This window comes from Triticum aestivum, chromosome 7A (genome assembly GCF_018294505.1).
Source record: "Triticum aestivum cultivar Chinese Spring chromosome 7A, IWGSC CS RefSeq v2.1, whole genome shotgun sequence".
NCBI classification, from domain to species: domain Eukaryota; kingdom Viridiplantae; phylum Streptophyta; class Magnoliopsida; order Poales; family Poaceae; genus Triticum; species Triticum aestivum.
The window spans coordinates 461,586,978-461,608,592 of NC_057812.1; positions in this window are offsets into that span (position 1 = coordinate 461,586,978).

Genomic DNA, 21,615 nt, shown 5'->3' on the forward strand with positions numbered 1-21,615 from the left:
ATGACAGAAAAAAATTCGTTCGGCCAAAATGTCATGGATGTGTCTTTTTTTGTAGTGACTGCTTTGTGGGCTACTCTTGCTCTCCATTCGGCGGCCACAACGTCCCCTACAGCCACTCCCTCCTGCGCTCCATTCGGTGGGCGCAGTTGAAATTTGTGGAGCACACTCTCACGACTGCTAGCCGCGATGACTTCACCGACGACGACTTCTTCCCCGAGCTCGGCAACCTCTTCCTCAATGACATGGGCGATAACCTCAACGCCAATGGTGCTGCTCTCGTTGCACCATATTTGTTTCTGTCCTTCTTGTTCGAAATCGTGGTAGAATTCATGTTTCTAGTCTATGTCCTAGATTTCATATGTTCATCTACTATGCTAGTCCACATGATTAGTTTAATCTCTGGTCTAGCCGTCGTGATTTATTTTGTGCTTATTCTGACTAAATCTCGTAGTAACTTGCTCATATATTCAACTGGCGAAACATCCCCTACAACCACTCCTGTTTCATGGACGGACTGGTCGATGCCTCCAAGGAGCCCTTCGTCTACTGTTATGAGTGTCTAGTGCCATTTTGGGGCTCGCCGGCGGACATCATGCATCACCTGACGCAGGCATGCGGCAATCACTACTGGCCTTTGGCGAAGAACATCAAGTACGAGACGTGCTACCCGTTCACCATGTCGGAGTCGCTAGAGGGTCACCGCTGTCTGCTAGTCTTGGAGGAGGACGAGAACGCCTTCCTCTTGATCATGGGCACCGGCGAGGCCCGCGCAGGCCACCGCCTCGTCTCTGTAGTGTGCGTCAGGGGCGACGCCGCTGACGCTGACACTGACACGAGGCCGATGTACGGGTGCGTGCTCACTATTACTACCCCTCGGAGGTACGTGGGCGGTGACACTGGCTACGTCAAGCTGACTTGGACTCTGCTGAGCTGGGACCTTCCCGCCGATGTGGACATGGAAGACGCACTTTATTATTTGACCCCTAACAATGTGCACGGGGACTCCAAGGAGGTTCACCTAGACATCTGCATTATCAAGTTAAATGTTGATCATTAATCTTCGCTCAATGTAATCCGTTGCCTAAGCATGTGGAGACTTCCATGCATGATCTTGCTCTATTGGAGTATCGCGCATGAATAAAAGTGTATCCATTTATGGTTTAGTCTAGAATCTTCCATGTATGATTTTTACTACAGTACTGGGAAAGACTTATGATGAACCATTTCATATATATCCTCTGCCCCCTTCCAAGTCATCCTGATTTAATCCCTCCGTCTATGTGTATAAGGGCATGTTAATACTTAAATAGTATAGCCAATTGTTGACTATAAGAAAGTGCCATGTCATCTGTAGCCAACATGTATAAGAATGGATACTCAAAAACTAATTCTTGATGATCATTTCTTGCAAAGCACAATAAGAGTTATTTCTTCACAAGTTTTGGATGCAGATTGAACAGTTGAATGCTTTTATTTGCAAAATATACTTTTTTTATCTATTTCACCCGGATGTTTGTGATCTTTAGAGATGAAATAATATCCAAAGAAACCTATCGATACATGTTACACATGAGATGATCCCCACATCCTTTGTCAAAATAAACAACTCCCCAATCAATGCATTTCACTCTTCCGTGCAATGCATGGGCACCTTACTATAGATTAGTACGACCAAAAATTGAACTAACATTATATATAGTACGATAAATCATGATGCATGTCACCTAAAATTATATCATTGAAAACTTTGTTCAAATACGAATCCAACGATATTGTTTTTGTTGACATGCACTAACATTTTGTCTGTTAAATCTTCAGTCAAATTCAATGGGGGATAAACCACGACCGAGTACTGGTGTAGAGGGCGGCGCTACACGGGAGTCTCACCCCTCTCGTGGCGCGGCAGTAAAGCCGTCAAATCACAAAACCCAACCACTCCCAGTAATAAGTGGCCTGGTAAAATAAACAGACAAGCAACCATCACATCCCTCCATCTTTTTTGCATTTCGTCTCTCTGCATTTACTTTCTCTGGTTCATCTCGCACACTCGATCCCTAGCTACTACTCCTAGTATCCCTAGATCCTACTCCTAGGGCCAGTTCTTTTGGCGGCTTCCCTAGCTTTTCCCATAAGACTAGTCACAGTGGAGAGTAACATTAAGGCGCCTCACTCATTTATTAGGGATTCTAAACTACTACTTGTAGTACCTCCGTTCTGGTTTATTCCTCACCATTGTAATTTGTGCTAAATTTTGACCAAAGATAACATTTCATTAGTTAAATTTATGATCAAAATTTGACATAGATTACAATGGGGACCAATAAACCAGGACGGAGGTAGTAGTTATGGGATTACTAATCTAGAAGCCTAAAAGAACTGGCCCCTGGTACTCCTACTAGTAGTAGTACTCAAGTTGGAATTCCAATTGCACGACACAACTTGTTAGGCAAAAAATTCGATACAGGGTGTAGGAAGCGGTTTGGGAATTTGCATGCCTTTCCGACCAGTTAGATACTCCGTACAAAGTACGGCAGAGAAATAACCATAGAGAAGGAAGCCAAAAGTAAACAATCAAACGAGCATTTTTGCATTTGTTTTGCATTGAATCGTTTCACAAGCTTGACTAGTGATGTTTTTCTACTTTTACAAAAACCGCATCATAATGTTAAAACGTGCATTTGCACATACATAAGTAATAGTAGTACTCCCTCCATCTAGGTGTATAAGTCTTCCCTCCTTCTTGGTCATGGTGCACAACGAAAGATGACTTATTGACCTGGACAGAGGGAGTAGCACAGTCTGCAAGCATATAGAGAGAGATGTGTAGTGCGATAGTATATAGTAAAGTTTGTGCTATATGCACGTACTTACAAAATGCATACGAATACACAAGGTTTCCAAACTTTCCCTTTTACATTCTTAATTAAGGACGCTAATAATTCCTGAACGTTCGGGATTCATCATTTGCGTCCCAAAACTAATGAGATTGCCTTACGAAACAAAAATTATACTCCTACTAAAAGCCACGGTGCTTGCAGGAGCGCTTGCGGCGCGCCACGAGTTCCCTGGTGTGCGGCCATTTCCTAGCGCGCCGACACAATGCCTCTTCCTCAGCCTCGCAACTCGCGAGGTGCTGATTGGCGGCTTGCCGGCTGGCGAGCGCGATCTCACCGGTGTGGTGATCCGGCGCCAAGAGGTACTCCTCCTCGCTGGAAGCGTGCACCCGGTCCATGTACCGCCAAGCATAGATGAGGCGCTTGGGCCCGACTGCACTCAGGGCTTCGGCACGGGCGTCCTTCGCCACCCTCACGGCCCTCGCACGAGCCTTCTGCCAAAGAGCCAATTGCCTGACTCTCTCGGATGTGACATAGGCCTGCCAGGCAGCTTGTTCCGCGTTGTGCTTCTCTTCCTCGGCCTTCTTCTCCTCCTCTATTTTGGCGCGCTCTGCTGGAGGCAAAGCCTCCCACAAGGCGACATCCATTTCTTTCCAAAGCTCCTCAAGGCTGGGGGGGTCGGCGGGTGGCTCGGCATTCTCCTCGTAGCGGGGAGCCCACGCGTCCTCCGACGTGCGTGCTGGTGAGATTGGGAACACCGACGCATCCATCTCGACGTGTCACGGCGAGGAGCGGAATGCCGACGCGTGCTCCTCGACTAGTGGCAGCTAGGAACGGAACGGCGACGTGTCCACCTCGATGCGTCGCAGCGAGGAGCGGAACGCCGACGCGTGACCATCCGCGCGGTGCAGCGAGGGGCGATGCCATGGTGGTGACGTGAGAGGGAGGGGGAGATAACGATGAACGTGAACGTGAGGGGGAGGAGATAGCGATGTCGTGGGAGGCGCAGTATTTATAGCGAGCAATGGCACACCTATGTAAGATATGGACTGAGATGCACTGACTTAATTGCAGGTCTAGTTGCGTCACTGACATGTGGGCCAGACCCCTGTTGGGCCCATATGTCAGTGACCCAATGCACCTGCAGTTAAGTAACAGCTACGTGGGCATATTTGTTGCGTGTAACAGCTACATGGATTGGACGAGCGCGGGGGAAGGAGAGTCATGCATGCAGATTTTTTCCACACGGGGTGGAGTGGTGGGACTGCCGGAGGAAGAAGGAGAGTCTGGCAGGCATATTGTTTCCACAAATGGAGAGGAAAAGATTTGGAGACGAATGGGCTTCCTGCAGGTATGGAGAATGGTGCATAATAAGTCTCATCTAGCATGTCGGGCTAGGTATAGTCTCAAGTCATTAAAAACATACACGCCCCACACATGTTCATATTTCAAGGTGCACTAAATTATTGCATGCGATGATTAAGGCTGGCCATAATGGTGCTATCTTAGCTGGTATCATGCACACGGGAATAGCAAACATGATGATGTGGGAAATAATTAAAGAAGAGAGGGGGGTTAGAGTAACTAGTGTTCATGCATGCATTGGTAAACACATTTTTTTGTGAAGAACTACAAAAACTATTCCACCGCCTCTATCTTGCTAAGAGTAGGTCAAAATTTTGAATCGAGCCCTTTGAACTAGAAGGGAGGTAGTAGTACTCTAATAGCTAACCCTGGCCCTGTTTGGATCCAGGTGTTAGAGTTAGTTTGGGTTAGTTTGAACTAAACTAACCCAAAAAAAATCTAACCCACCAAGAGCTGCTTATTTGGGTTAGTTCTTCTCGGGACACTAAAAACACATTTTTCTCTCGCTCTCCCCACAGCAGAGCCCTCCCCACTTCCTCGAAGCTTCTCGTCCTCTCCCTCCTTCCCTCCCTCCCTCTCGCACCGCCCATGAAGGCACCTCGCCATATCCGCGCTCCATCTAACCCTGTCATCCAAACACCTCTTTCGCTAGAGTTACTTCAGGGTTAGTTCAGGATTAGAATCTTTAACTCATCTAACTCATCTAATTGTAGTTCTTATACTCATTATAATCAGTATTGTAGATATTGATATTTTTAGTATAAATTTGGGCAAACACTTTGCAAACGGTTCACGGAAATAAAAAGGACCAGAGGGAGTATCATGCATGCGGAGTAGGCAAAAAAAATTGCTCATTTATAGCCAGTCAAAGTCTCAAAGGGCGCAACCGTGCGAGGGAGGCGAAGGTCGTGGGAGGCATGACAGTTGACGGAATTAAGTGAAGTTACCCACGCGCCGGCATGGCATGCAAACAGGCAGAAGCTATACCGCCAGGCCTATGATATGGGTCTAGTAGACATGACATCTAGTGGGTCCTGCATAGTTCTCGAGAAATCTTTGGGGGCTTGCAGCCGTTTATCCATCGGGCAAGCCAGCAACCCCACGTCGTTCGCACACCCTACTCGTCCCCGTCTTCTACTAGTATAGTACCTTACAACAGTTCGCTCCCAGTCATCTCGTCCTTTCGCATTACACCAGTTCAACTTCTCCTAACCCTCCCCCAAAATCCATAGCCTCCCAAATCTCCATGGTCGCCGCTGAGTACCAGGTTAGAGCCATCACCGGCGATGAGTTCTTTGTCATCTAGACATGTGGATCTGCGACGGTGAAAGCATGCCTTGCTCGCTTCCTACACATGTTCAACAGTTCAACGGATGAGTGGGTCGCTGGGCTAGATGTTGAGTACACCATAGTCCTGCAAAGAGAGAACTATGTGTATGTTCTTTCTTGTTATCTGAACTCTTTAGTACGTAAAGTATTACTAGTACTATGTCTTACTACTGTTCTTCTTGTAGTTGGTACTACTGCTCGTATCTTCGTGTTCCTACTGTACTTAATACGTTCATACTAGTAGTATAATTTGGGTCAATCGATTTGTGAAAGAAGTTCGACGGAGCGAAGGAAGAAGACGGCAGAGAAGCTACCCCAGTATCTATATTAGGGTGGCAGGGTGCCCATGATCTATCTTATGAGTGTTGGGTGTGGAATGCAGTTCACCGGAAAAATGGATCGGGCCCGGGGTTAAACGGATGGTGGGGGTGGGGGAGCATGGCGGTTGCAGGCGGTTCAGGGGAGGGCGCGGCGGTGGCAGACGGTTATGTGCGGGCTGAGAAGATGAATCGTGCTTAAATTTCGGAGGTTGAAGAATCCCTTTTAGCCAACCGTGTTGCATCAAACGGCTCACAAGAGTCGACTAACCCAAATTGCTCCTTCAGATTGCATGAACCACGTGGCATTCCAGGTCTCGAAGGTAGATTCTGCATCCGTACCCGGTTTGACGGTACAACGCGCGCGCGACCGGCTTCCGCCGCGATAGCCACCATGCGCGCCTCCTCCGCGCGGGCGGAGACGACAATGATACGCTAGTTCCTCCTCGTCGGCGTGCGGGAGCACGTGCTCGTCCTCCTCTTCATACGTTGTGTGCATAGACGCGGCTCCACCTGCTGCTCGCGTGCTTGGCAGCGCGGCAGCATCACGAGGAGGGACTGCAGACGACGTGAGTGGGCGAGCCTTCGGCTTGGCGGCGACACGGCAGTGATCTAGGTAGTCAGAATCCCGACTCGACTGCTAGAATCCTACGACTTCACGACCCTACAGAAGCATGTCGATCCAAATCCCACTATGAATCCGGATCAGGTAGAATCCACGTTGAGTCGCGATCCAAATCATATAATCCTATACAAAACTGTACAATCCCGACTATGCTATGGACTATGTCCAATTCTACTAATTTATCTAAGTCGTTTCTTTAGTTGTAAAAGAATAGTATGCCATCATCCAAACCCCTCTTCATATACCTCATGGACCTTTATTCCCCTCCTAAGCCCAAACGCTCAGTCGCCGACACCTTTGATCTATCTCTCAGAAACCCTAAATCGAAATGAAGGATCAGGCTTGTCGACAGATGGAATTGGCGTGAAAAGGAGGATGCTTCAAGATTGATCGGAAAAGGAGAGCAAGACCCTTCAAGGATTAGCACTGCAGGTCAGATAGACAAGTGATCAACTATTCATGCACTCTAAAAAGAACCTAATTAAGTAAATTTCATGCATTGAAGGTTTAAATGTTCTATATATTTCCCTCTCGTATGTTCCATACATGCGAGCTAGATGGTAGGTTAGCCATAAAAACAAGTGGAATACAACTAGCATTGATGTGTATGTTCTTTGCTCCATATTTAGTGTCAAAACTCTATAGAACCCATATAAATTTCTTGTGTGCATACAAAATATCTTATTTGAGTAAATCTAGTAGAATCCTGGATTCCACGACTCGATCTTACGACTTGATTCTGTCTGAGGAAAATCGATCCAACTCCGAATCCCGACTCTGACTACCTTGGCGGTGATGGGCGAGAAATTGTCGGCCGGAGCAGGCGGGTGCCGGCATGCATGACGGTGGCGGCGGCATATTGATGAGTGCGTGTATGGGAGCTTAGTTTAGTTTTATATGGGGTTGGTCAAACATAAAAGAAAACAGTACTAGTACACGTAAACATTAGACTTAGGGAGCGCTTTTATTAGTTACCACAACCACGATAAGGAATCCAGTGCAAGAGCGTGAATCGCGGCCGCGCGGTCGATCGAACGATGCTCACCGTCTCGCGCTCGAAGGACATCCACCGAACCTTTTTGTGTGTGTGAAAACAATCCCCGAGTATTACTCAACTTTTTTTCGGGAAAAGTTCTTAACGCTATAATATTTCCATATATTTGAATTTAGCTACAGTTCGTGTTTAATTGGATTTGGACGTTTTAGGTGCGCCCTAGTTTTTGTAATACTGATTTTGTGTGTGTGACTGAGAGAGAACGTGTGTATGTGTCCATATGTGTGTTGTTGCGGAAGGGCAATGTGGAGACGGTATATGTGTGATAGAGACATAGAGAGGTGTGAATGTGAAAATGAACATGCATGAGTGAGACATAGAAAGATGCCGATATGTTGTGTACTTGTGTATACATGAGAGAACGGTCTTCTATTTTACTTGTGTGTGTGAGAGAGAGAGAGGAGCAACCGTAACACAACAACCATATCTCTCGATTCGCCCGTCCCTCACACGATCGTATGTAACAGATGCATCAACGCGCACATTTTGACACCCTCACTCGGTCCCTGCCCACCTCAAGGACCGCACATCGCTCTCTATCTCGCACACACAATCTCTTCATGAATACCCTGTTTAGCATGTAGCTTTCCGTCACATACACACACATTTCTCTCCTTAGGTTTATTTTCTCTCAATATCTCAGACACACACACAGCACACGCACCCCCTCCCCCGAGCACACAGTTCATCCCCATCCAAGGTTATATGGCGACCACTCTCGCTTGTGCTTCTCTGCACCCCAGCATGCACAACACCTCAATCTTCAAAGAGGGCATCGAGGAGATCAAAGACGGTGACCACACTGCGCTAGAGAATGCGGGGCCATTTGGAAGCAGGATGATGTGACGATGGCTGACTGACTCCTCCCCCCACCCTCTCTCTCTCGCACAAAATTACCAATCCCTCTCCCCCGCACAAATTTATCAATCCCTCAACCCACGAGATCCTTCCCCTCTCGTCCATGTCTTTCCAGCTCGCTCATCAAACTTGTTGTCTCTTCTCCTTCCATGTGTACAGAATCCGGATGCAGACGCATCTCACGTATATTACATGTCTCCATCTTTCTCACAGACCTAACTTCTTCCTCTCTCTTTCTCTCTCTATCCCCCTCTCTCTGTTTCGTTGGTTTTGTCTCCTACTCTCTCATCCACATACATACAGTCTTTCCTGCCCTATCTGCTCCATCTTCGCAAGCTCTCTCTGCACGTTTCATTCACACATTGGGATATGTTCAAAATGTTGCTTTTATAATGGTTGATGTACATTTATTGTTTGTTTCGTTGCATCCTACAAAGTAATAACTATGAAATGCATTTTGATTGTCATTTGACTGGGATTATGCGAGTTTGAGCATGTTGTGAAGTACTATAGACCTCGTATACATCTTGGAATTGGACAATGATTGTAACTATTGAATTGTATAGACCATTACATTCGAAGTCGGTAGCCTAATATATTTACTTCACAATTTCAATAAATGATTAATTCACTACATACTAAGAAAACAAATGTGTACACCCTCCATTTTTATTTAAGTCCGTGTATTAGCATTGGTCAAAGTCAAGTTTTGTAAACTCTCAAAAAGTTTATAACAAAAAATATTAACATATACAATAACAAATAAATACCATTAGATTCATTATTGAATGTACTTTCACATCAGACATATCTGTTATGGTAAATGTTTATATTTTTCTATAAACTTGGTCAACCTTTAGGAAGTTTGACTTCGGTTAAACCTAATATGTAGAGTTTACTAGTACTACTCGCTAGTTGCTTAGCCAAATCAACCAACACGCCACACGGGGAGTTCAGTGTCACAAAATTTTGAGGTCGGCGGGAAAATCTCCTGTGACCCTGATTCGAGCAGTGGGAAGTTACCATCATAGCCTTCGGAACAGGCCTACCGATGACGGTTGCTAGGGGGCTGTTTTCGTAACTTCGGGTTCACCCTACCCAGTCAACCCCACCTGGCACCCAGAGTAGTACACCTGAATACTCCCCATTTTCTATCCCCACCGCAAATAGACTTCTCCATGGCACCGCAGCCTTCGTGCTCCTCCCCTTCTACATCGGCACACTCGTCCACCACAGCGCATCTGCCTCATCAACGACCTCATACGCCGCACTTGAGCTGGTCCACCGTCGTCATCGTACACGGAGCCTCTTCCCCGGCACCGTCTTCCACGGTCTTGGATCTGCTTCCCGGAAGCCGACGTCAAGCGCAGAAGCACGACCGTCATGGACAATGAACTGACTCCCGTTGCCGACCATGACTCACAGAGGCCGCTGCGACCATCGTTCTCCTCCTCAATTGGTAATATGTGTATTGAATCACTTAGCAGTACATGTGCAGTTCCAATTTTGTTCATACCTACCCTTCAAATTTCCAGGGTGCTATTGTTCCCATAAAAGTAATTGGTTATAGCCTCCATTTCTCTTGCCATGTTGAGATTTTAAAACCACGAGTGCGAACATGCAGAGGATCAATGAAGGCCAAACACGGGATATTGGGGACATCTTCAAGGAGCGTGGCGAGCTAAAGAGGAGCTGCACCGAACCTGTAAAACGAGCTTTGGTAAGTAACACCCTTTCAATTACTTTTGTTTAGCCTTGTGTTCTTCGATGTGTATATGTTGTAGTTTCTGTTTCTCTTAAGCCTCGTGTTCTTCGATCTGTCATAAGAAGAGTCTTAATCGTCCTAATGCTTTCGTTTTTAGCTTGATGTAGGAAGTGGGTGTTATCACCTTGTAGTCTGTTTATATATATTTTTTTCCTTTTGAATTCACTTCTCCCAGTTCTGTTTATCTGGCTTCTACTAAATGGATCTGGGTTGCTCTGAGTATTGATCTAAAAAAGAAGTAACTTCATGTCAGGATGTAGTTCCTGAGAGGAGGGAAGTATGGTCAACCTCGAGATCATGTTTCTAGAATGAGGCTGGATTACACACAAGGTGCCAGTTCCCTAATGATGTTGGATTAGACACAAGGTGCAAATTCCCAGATGATGCTGGATTACACACAAGCCAGGTGGAGTCATCAGCTGTTCCTGTCCTCGTGGCTCTAGTAAAGGCTGAAAGAAAGCGTGCAGCAGCCCTTGAGAATGTAGCTGAGTTCCTGAAGAAGTGAAAAGAGCAATCAGATGCTCTCTTCACCCATGCCAAAGAAGAGATGGAAGAAGCCAGAAATAAGCTAGCAGAGGCAGAGCAGGCTAGGCATCTCCTGCTATCTAAAACTGTTGTCAATACAAAATTTCCTTCATAGTAGCTAGGTTCAAATGTTTATCCAGTCAGCATGCCTGTTGTGATGTCCGTGCATCTACTGATCTGGCACAATTTGTTTTTCAGGTCATGTAATAACAACAATTACTTTCCAAACAATAACAAACGAAGCATTGGACATGGTATAGTTCACGCGCGAGCCCGACATTCCAAGTTCAACTTCCACATCAAACTCATGTTCACAGATATCTCCACATTCATACATAATGTCCACAACCATGATTCACTTCAAAGCCAAAAAAATTGAAGAGAGTTATGAATAAAGAAAAACCTCTAGTTCCTGCTACCAGTGCGAGCACAACAAGTTAAGACCATGCATAATTAATTATATTTTGGTCATTTTTTGGTTTCTAAAATGCCAGTCGGCTCGCGGAAGGACGTGTTTCCGGCACACGTGCGGATTCAATGAAGGCAGGCGGCGCAGTCTGAAGCCGGTTGCATGCAGCAAGGAGGCGTGTTCAACCGGGCCTCCGGCAAGTGGGGCCCTCTTGGCCGGTGCACCGGTTCAATGTCAGCGCTAAGAGAGGTCACGCCCGTGTCAGAGCAATCACTCCCTCCAGTCCTTTTTTGTTTGCGTATAACAAAATCTCGTTTTCCATTCACATTTTACAAGTAAAATTCGTGGAGAAACTTTGACCCAAAATACGATGGGTACTAGTAAACTAGAACGGAGGTAGTAGTTTTTTTAATCAAAGAAGGGTTTCCCCCTTCCGATTTTCATTAGTGAAAACCAACATCTAAATCTAAACCATAGTATTTGCCCTAGAACTACCAGGTTCAACATCTCGCAACATAAACCCATACAACCATACGCCAAGGAGGTACATAGTACTATGAATTCCATTTTCGCTCCATACCAATCATTCTAAAAACTACTTAGTACTTATAACGTGCCATTGAAAATCGGAACTCTTAACCCCGCTAAAAAATGATATTTTAAACGTGGCTACTCGATCTGTGGCAACTGGCAAGCTACCGCCTCCAAGTCGTTCACCTGTGGTCCCGACCATCAACTCCTACAGATCAAATTATCATGCGAGCTCACTATTCCTACAAAGGTGCGCTCCACCACGTACCCGGTACCCATGAATGCAGCAATCGTGCACCTAGGGTTTTAGGGTTTATTTGTTAACGTTGCCTTTACATAACACTCATGTGTGTGAGACAGTGAGAGACCGGCTGTGTGCGTGCACCTCTTCTCTTCATATATGTACTCCACCGTTTGTCTGGTGTCCAAAAAATTATAATAACTACTAGAAATGTGCCAATGTGTTGCTACACGATTAGAGTAGATTAATACATATTCACCGATTTGATAGAAAAAATTCTAGTTTTGAAATACGTATATCACTAAAAAATGTTATGTTTCACTCAAAATATATTCCTTTGGTGGTTTTGATGAGATAAGGGAGGAATGTTGTTGGTTTCAAAATTCGAGAAGTGGTATATGCCTAACTTCTACTCTTACTAGCAAGATGCCCGTGCGTTGCACGGAACATCAAGATCATGTGGGAGAAAAGGATGAACGAGGGAAGGCCTTATCTGCAAAGGTGGAGAGGAGTGCAGGTAAGTTGCCATAGTTTTGTTCCTATCCGTCAGATATAAATCGGACGGCCTATATTGCAGGATGGCAGGCCCACCATCATCACCAACTCTGTTTTTTATCCTTACTCTTATAAAAAGCATAGTCGGTGATGATCGTGTGCCTGCCATCCTGCAATATAGGTCGTCCGATCTATATCTGACGAATAGGAAGGGAACTATGGCAATTTTGCAAAAAGATACCCACACCCCTCTCCACACTTGCAAATAAGCCCTTCCCTTGTTCATCCTTTTCTCCCACAAGATAAACTACTCATACAAATGCATCTTCATGTTCCGTGCAACGCATGGGCATCTTGCTAGTTGTTGAAAAAAGCCCATGTGTGTGTGAGAGAGAGAGAGGGAGAGAGGAGGAGGACGGAGTGCATGTGTGACAAAGACACAAAGAGTGTGTGTGAGAGAGGTATCAGCTTAAAATGAGGCGATAGTGTGTTTGTGTGCATGATCGAGAGGGCGTGTCTCAAGAACGGAAGAAAAATCTACATATATACAAGGAGCGGGAGAGAGACATGTATGTGATAGTGGAAGCATGAGTGTGCAGGTGTATAAACCTATCTAGAGGCTAGTCGATAAATGTTTGTGAGAGAAATACGAGTCGGGGTGTGAAAGCGAGAGTTTTGTGTGAGAGAGAGAGAGACGGTAGTGGGGAAGGGGAGTGGAAGCAGGAGTTGTGTGTGTGTGTGTAAGAGAGAGAGAGGGGGGAGTTTGTCTGATCGGTAAACAAATGAATAATGTCAGTCTGGGATGGAGACGAAAAGGAGACCACAACAAATGTTGTGTCTACAGGGGAGAGAGAGAGTAATTTTAGTGGTATGATTCATATCTAGAGACATATAGGGTGTGTGAGAGAATCCCATAGAGAGAAAGATAAATTGAAAGACAAGTCGAGACTTTGTGTGTGGCGGTGAAAAAGAAAGATTGGGTACCTAGTGATACGAGAGAACGGTAGAGACGTGAGAGATAATGAAAACCGTGTAATGTATAATGATAGGGAGAGTGTGACACTTCTCAAGGGAGACATCGAGATACCATGCTTGCGAGGATAGGAGAAACATGAAGTGAGCGTGCGAGTGAGCTGGAGAAAAGAGAGTGATAGCTACATGAAGGAGCATGCATCCGAGAGACATGGGCGTGAAAGGAGTGAACATAAAAGGGATTCAAATATTTCAATTCAAGATGATGATACATGTAATCCATACTCGAACCAAAATTGATCTATCGAACATGCATACTCATATAAATTCACGTGCATCTATGTTATTTAATATGTAGATATTACTGATCCATACATTTTAGTAGAACATAATTTGGTTTAATTTTTTGAATTAAACCTTATGATTTTGAGATCATTTTATATGTAAATCATATTATACATATAAATGAGTAGAATTCTTTGTTGTACTTTTGAAAGTATATATGAAAATGATGTATATAGAATTTTCTTCCAATCGAAAATGGATCCCGCCTGGAAAAAATAGAGTACAAACGGGATTTGAATTGAGTTGGCACGGTAAAGGTGCACTCTGCAAAATTTGAACGAAGCGGGGAAAGTCGCAGTAACCGCCCGAAACCAAAATCTGCGAGATGGAAATTACTACTGCCTATCCCTGCCACGCAAAGTCTATCTGCTCGATTTCTATAGGTTTCGATCGGGGTAGATTTGTAATTTCACTCAAACGTGACATAACCACCTCTCACCCGGATTCATACACGATGGGCGGCAAAACACAGTGTGTCCTCGGCCGAAATCGACTCCCTCCCCGATTCATACACGGTGGGAGCCAAAAACAAAATCTCCTCGGCAAAATTTGGTGTATGCGAGATTACCGGTCTATCCCCAACTGACTAATATTGATGTGATGTAGGAAATTAGAAACAGGGGCTAAGTTTGTAAATTTCCTCGCATTTGAGACAAGCGCGCCCTGAATACATGGTTCCCCCCTTCCTCTCCACCTCCATTTCCCCATTCGTACTCCGTGGGCGCCAAAACACCCTCTCCACCCCAGCCTCCTCCGTCCGCCACCCCATCCACCGCCGTCCTCCTCCACCATGCCGGAGCTGATACCCCGACGCAGCCGTCCATTACAAGAGATCAACCTCTCTCATCCACGGCTTCGGACCGGGATCCTTGCATCCCGTCCTCTCACTTCATCCCTGTCGTCATCCACCTTGTCGGCGCCGCTCTTACGACCGTCTCGTCCACCGCGCCCCGCCGCCACTGTCTACCCTCCTAGATCTGCTTCCACACCGCCGACAGCCATCGCTAATGCAGCACCGTCAAAGTCTCAGCAGATGCATACACGACGCCGCACCAGAGGCGGTTGAGGGAGTCCTGAATTAGGGGGTGTTCGGATAGCCGGACTATACCTTCAGTCGGACTCCTGGACTATGAAGATACAAGATTGAAGACTTCGTCCCGTGTCCGTGAGGGACTTTCCTTGGCGTGGATGGCAAGCTTAGCGATACGGATATGTAGATCTCTTACCATTGTAACCGACTCTATGTCACCCTAACCCTATCCGGTGTCTATATAAACCGGAGGGTTTTAGTCCGTAGGACAACACATTCATACACAACAATCATACCATAGGCTAGCTTCTAGGGTTTAGCCTCTCTGATCTCGTGGTAGATCTACTCTTGTACTACCCATATCATCAATATTAATCAAGCAGGACGTAGGGTTTTACCTCCATCAAGGGGGCCCGAACCTGGGTAAAACTTCATGTCCCTTGCCTCCTATTACCATCCGGCCTAGACGCACAGTTCGGGACCCCCTACCCGAGATCCGTCGGTTTTGACACCGACATTGGTGCTTTCATTGAGAGTTCCTCTATGTCGTCGCCATCAGGAAGGATGCCTCGCCCCGTCTTTAAAGACGGCACCATTGCTAAAGGAGCTTTGGCTGTCAGCCAAACCCTCGGGCTAGGTGGTTTTCTTATGACCGCCTGTTCGGCTTCTACACCGACGATGACCTCTTGAACCACCGAAAACAATCTTCATGTCAGCTTGGAACTCGCCGAGAAGTTAGATCCAACGGAGCTCTCCTCCATAAACGAGCTCTTGGATCGCATCGCCGCCCTGGGAGTCGCTACGGATTACGACCAGATTGGGCCTAAACCCGATCTGAGAGAGATTAACTCTCCCCAAGTCACCCATCATGTTGCCGTGGTAGAGGGACAGTACGGCGACCCTTCATCTATCTTAAGGACTAGCTACGTCCGGATTCCCGACCCCTCCAAGCCGGATACCCGCGGAGGGGAGGATATCACTCAAGACCTGAACTTAGAGTCAGGCGACGGGCTGGATTCATTGGACAACATCCAGGAATCCAAATTTTCGAGTTCGGAAACTCCTCGGCCTCTGAGCCTCGGATTGGGTGAGGCTTCGGATCAAATTCCACCCACCCACCCGAACATAAGCGATCTATCCCAAATCAGGAAAGAGCCCGAAGAAACAGTACATCATTACTGGGCCAGATTCCTCCTGGTTAAGAATAGGATAAAGGACTGCCGCGAGGAAGACGCAATCTCAATTTTCTGCAATAATTGCACAGACAAGGGAATCCTCAACGCCATAAGTCTCCGTGATATTACATGCTTCGCTGACTTGGCGTCCATCGTACGGAAGTACTGTGCGATGGAAAGTGCCTGGAAAACCAAAATAAAATTTTGGGACGATCCGGCCCTGAATACAAACCCAGTCCGAAATAAAAGGGCGCATTATCGCGAGACACCCGGGTCAAACACCAAAAAGAAAAAACCCTCTATAGGGCATGGAACCGTACTAGAAGGATGGCTTAATGGACCCTGTAAAATTCACAGTACAGAGGACGCCACACCAACTCACAGCCTTAGAGCATGTTGGATACTCCGGCAGGTGGCCAAAATTGGCGAAGATCTCCTAATTCCGGAGGCCACAGAAAGCCACCCTAGAGACACCAATACGGTATTAACAGTCTTCAAGACTTTTGCATCAAATAATATGCGAAAAAGGACACTCCGCAGCCTTGCCGAAGTCTACCAAGTAGCAACAATAAACCCATGGAGTGACACGGCTATTACCTTTAATGCTAGTGATGAACCTAAATTCCGAATAGCCCGAGCACCGGCCGCATTGGTCCTCAGTCCAATAGTGGACGGCTTTCGTCTTACCAAGGTACTCATGGACGGCGACAGCGGATTGAACCTCATTTACGAGGAAACCCTTCAAAAAATGGAAATAGACTGGAACCGCATTCAGCGAAGCAGCACAACCTTTAGAGGAATAATCCCTAGTCGGGAGGCGCGCTGTACAGGAAAAATCACACTAGACGTGGTGTTCGGCATGCCGGATAATTACAGGTCCGAAGAGGTCAAGTTCCATGTGGCTCCGTTCAACATCGGTCAGCATGCTCTGCTAGGGCGGGAAGCGTTTACAATCTTCCAAGCAATACCCCATTAGGGGTACATGAAGCTCAAGATGCCCGGGCCTAACGGGATCATCACTCTCACTAGTGATCCGGACATAGCACTCCGCGCCGAAAACAAGACAGCCGCACTGGCCCTCGAGGCACTATCTGAAGCCCTAGTGGCTGAGGAACTGACTGCGCTGTGTTCCACGGTGAATAGGGACGATGTGGTACTCGACAAAAGATCCAAGTCCACCTCCTTTAACCCGGCGGACGAAATACTCAAATTCCAGGTCCATCCAACGGACCCCAATAAAACAGCTTCCATCGGGGCACAGTTAAAACCTGATGTAGATGCCGCACTGCGAGAGTTCCTACGAGAGAACTGGGACATTTTGCCTGGCATCCTTCAGACATGCCAGGAATCCCACGCAGGCTGGCCGAGCACAGCTTAAATATCCTAAAAGGATTCAAACCTGTCAAACAAGCTCTTCGGCGTTTTTCCGAACCTAAGAGACAGGCCATGGGAGAGGAGCTAGCAAAGCTATTGGAGGCCGGATTCATCAGAGATATAAAACATCCGGACTGGCTAGCAAACCTGGTGATGGTACCAAAGAAGGACAAATCCTGGCGCCTGTGCGTTGATTTTAAAGACCTTAACAAGGCTTGCCCAAAGGATCCCTTCCCCCTCCCCCGCATCGATCAAATTATCGATGCTACCGCAGGACACGATTCGTTGTGTTTCCTCGACGCATATTCCGGCTACCATCAAATCAAGATGGCAGAATCAGACCAAGCCGCAACGGCATTTATCACACCATACGGCCCATTCTGCTTCAACACAATGCCCTTCGGGCTCAAAAATGCCGGCGCAACATATCAGCGCATGATTCAGACATGTCTGGCAAACCAGATCGGCAAAACAGTGGAGGCATATGTAGATGATGTGGTCGTCAAAACAAGACATGTCGAATCTCTAGTAGACGACTTGAGGCTCACATTTGATAACCTCCGAACATACGACATCAAGCTCAACCCAGAAAAATGCGTTTTCGGCGTTCCAGCCGGAAAGCTCTTGGGCTTCATTGTATCCGGTAGAGGAATTGAAGCAAATCCAGCCAAGATCCGAGCTCTGTCACAATTGGATATCCCAAAGGACCTCAAACAAATACAAAAGTTAACCGGATGCGTGGCGGCTCTAAGCCGCTTTATCTCATGCTTGGGAGAAAAGGCACTACCCCTTTACCGCCTCCTTTGGCGCACCGAACACTTTGAATGGACGGATGCAGCCACGGCCGGACTCAACGAAATAAAAGCCATATTGGCAACAAACCCAGTCCTGGCCACGCCAAACATTGGCGAACCAATGCTATTGTACATTGCAGCAACACATTAGGTTGTAAGCGCGCTACTCGTCGTCGAACAAGAAATGGACGGACACAAATTCCCCCTTCAAAAGCCAGTCTATTATGTGTCCATTGTCCTCACTCCATGCAAATCAAGGAACCCGCATTATCAAAAGATTGCGTACGCGGTATTCATGGCATCCCGGAAGCTACGACACTACTTTCAAGGGTGTTCAATAACAGTATCCTCGGAAGTACCACATAACAATATTATAAACAACCGTGACGCAACGGGACGGATTGCAAAATGGGCCATTGAGCTCCTCCCGTTCGACATAACTTATAAGCCACGGCGAGCCATCAAGTCGCAAGTTTTGGCCGACTTCGTCACAGAATGGACAAAGGCCGACTCCCTAAAGAGTACGGCACATATTCAAATTGGATCATGCATTTCGACGGCTCCAAGATGTTGGCCGGACTAGGGGCTGGCGTCGTTTTGACGTCCCCCATAGGAGACATAGTTCAATACGTACTCCAGATTATGTACACAGACTCCAACAATGCAGCCGAATATGAGGACCTTTTACATGGTCTCCGGATGGCAGTATCCATGGGCATTCAACGCCTAGAGGTGCGCGGGGACTCGAACCTCGCAATATCCCAAATAAATGGAGACTTCGATGCCAAGGATCCAAAAATGGCAGCTTACCGCAACGCCGTCCTAAAAATGTCAGCTCGGTTCGAAGGGCTTGAATTTCACCATATAGCCCGGGAAAATAATCAGGCGGCAGATGTCCTGGCACGCATCGGCGCAAAACGCGATGTAGTCCCCCCCCAACATCTTCTTGGAAAGGCTGTTCAAGCCATCCGTAGTATGGGAAGGGGAGCCGAACAATAACAGCCCGGACCAACCGCACTGCCCGACACCGAACATTCTGACACAATCGGAGGCTCTGCCAATGAAATAACACCTTCAGCCCACGTAATAATGGCCGTCATCGCCCCGTGGACAGAACCATTCCTCGCCTACCTTACTAGGCAGGAACTCCCCGAGGACCAAAATGAGGCACGCTGCATAGTGCGGCGATCCAAAGCCTACAAAGTCCACGAGGGAGAGCTTTATAAGAAAAGCACTACCGGAGTCCTTCAAAGGTGCATCTCCGAAGAGGAAGGGCGGAACCTCCTGGCTGAAATTCATGCCGGACTCGGCGGTCATCACGCTGCAGCTCGGTCCCTTGTAAGCAAGGCCTTCCGTACAGGCTTTTATTGGCCGACGGCCCGGGCAGATGCCTAGGACTTAGTCCAATGATGCGTCGATTGCCAGCTCTTTGCAAACCAAAGCCATATGCCACCCACCGCCCTCCAAACTATCCCCATCACTTGGCCCTTCGCGGTCTGGGGGCTTGACATGGTTGGACCCCTTAAAGGCGGAACCCACAAGCAAAAATACTTACTGGTCATGGTGGATAAGTTCACCAAATGGATAGAAGCCAAGCCTGTTAAGACGGCCGAATCCGGACCGGTGATAGACTTTATATCCGGGGTTGTACACCGTTACGGCGTCCCCCACAGCATCATCACTGATAACAGCACAAACTTTACGACCGACGAGGTAAAACTCTGGTGCAAAAACTTGGGCATCAAGCTCGATTATGCTTCCGTCTATCACCCACAAACTAACGGACAGGTCGAATGTGCAAATGGTCTTATCATGAGCGGCATCAAACCCAGATTAGTGCAGTCCCTCAAGGAATCTAACACGCACTGGGTAGAGGAGCTCAACTCCGTACTCTGGGGGCTGCGGACCACGCCGAATCGCACCACCGGATACACGCCATTCTTTATGGTGTACGGCGCAGAGGCAGTTTTGCCTTGCGACATAATTCATGACTCGCCTCGAGTGCGCATGTACGAAGAAAGAGAAGCCGAGGTCGATTGGCAGGATAGTTTGGACGCATTGGAGGAGGAGCATGACATGGCAAAAGCCCGTTCCGCATTCTATCAACAGCAGGCTCGAAGATACCAAAGCAGAGAAGTACGGGCCAAAAATTACAACGTTGGCGAATTAGTTCTACGCCTGCCGGACAAGAAAAAGGACAAACTCAAGCCCAAGTGGGAAGGTCCCTTCATAATTGACCAAGTCCTGACTGGTGGAGCGTACCGCCTGCGAGATGCATCGGATAACCGACTCGAGCCGAACCCATGGAACGCAGCCCGTCTCCGAAGATTCTATGCCTAGCGCCGGACTCTGTGTTCGTCTCCTTCCTCTGTCCATTTTTTATATACTGTCTGTCTTACATTTCTCTCCTTCTCCCCTTCCTTTCTCTTATAGCCTTTAAAGGCTCATCAAATGACGTGCTATTCGCACTCATTAAACCTGGGGGCTTCTTTTAACAGAAGCTTATTTATACGGGCTTCATGCCCAACACATGTGTTACACTTCCGCATGTACCTTTTATTTCACCATTATATGCATCGATATGACTTAAGTTTTGGCCAAGCTGGGTTGCCTGGCTCCTGTGCTTACCCCTACGTTCCCGATTATTCGGCTAGGCGGTAAAGGGAGCACCTCTGCGATTGTTACTGCCGGATCAGCCGGATGTGTACCTCAGACTGGGTGAAGCCGAAAGCTAGCGTTCTTAAGGGAATATTCGGTCGGTGACCTAAAAGATGATCTTTTCACTTATTTATTATGCGCCCCCAGATGCTTTTTCCTGCGTCTTTTTCGCAGAATGGGCATGCACTTTAGGGCATGCCTCCCAGGGAAAGGAACCCCTAATGGAACTATTCTCCCTGGAAGATGTTTCTTACTAACCATGTAATATAACATAACTAGTCGGGCACTTATCTGTTCACGCATTAATGACCCCTACGCCTGGTCTCCATGCATTCCCCGGTTCTTATATAACCGCATGGGAATTTGGACACACTCCGGACCGTCAACTCCCGAGGCTGAAGCAAAAAGGTCGGCCATGACAAACGATCTACAATCCGGCTAGAAGGCATTACAAATGTCAATTAAATTACATAGTCATTCTGACTGATTGTATTCCTCTTCAATACCATCTAGCAGGCTGTCTAATTTACAGTCCTGCTGGGAATACCTTGCGGCCAATTCTACTTGGCCGTATACCAAGCTTACAGGGATCTCCTTCCCATCGGGCCCCACAGAACCGACCTCGGCCATGTGGTTGGGGTCAGCCTTTGTGTACCGCGTCTTTACCATGGCCCATGCCTCCTTAGCGCCTTGACGGCAGGCCGATATCTTCCACAAGCGGAAGCGCCGCCGTGCTCCCTTTAGCTTCTCCGCAAGCTCTCCAAGACCTTCGGGCATGGAGATGGATGGCCACAAGGCCTGGCCGACGCCTTGCATCGCCCGCCGAACTCGCTCGAGCAGTTGCGAGAGCTCGGGAAGAAGGTCACCCGTAGAACCGGGCATCTCCTCTGCAGGATGACCTGTTAGCACACCTATAGAT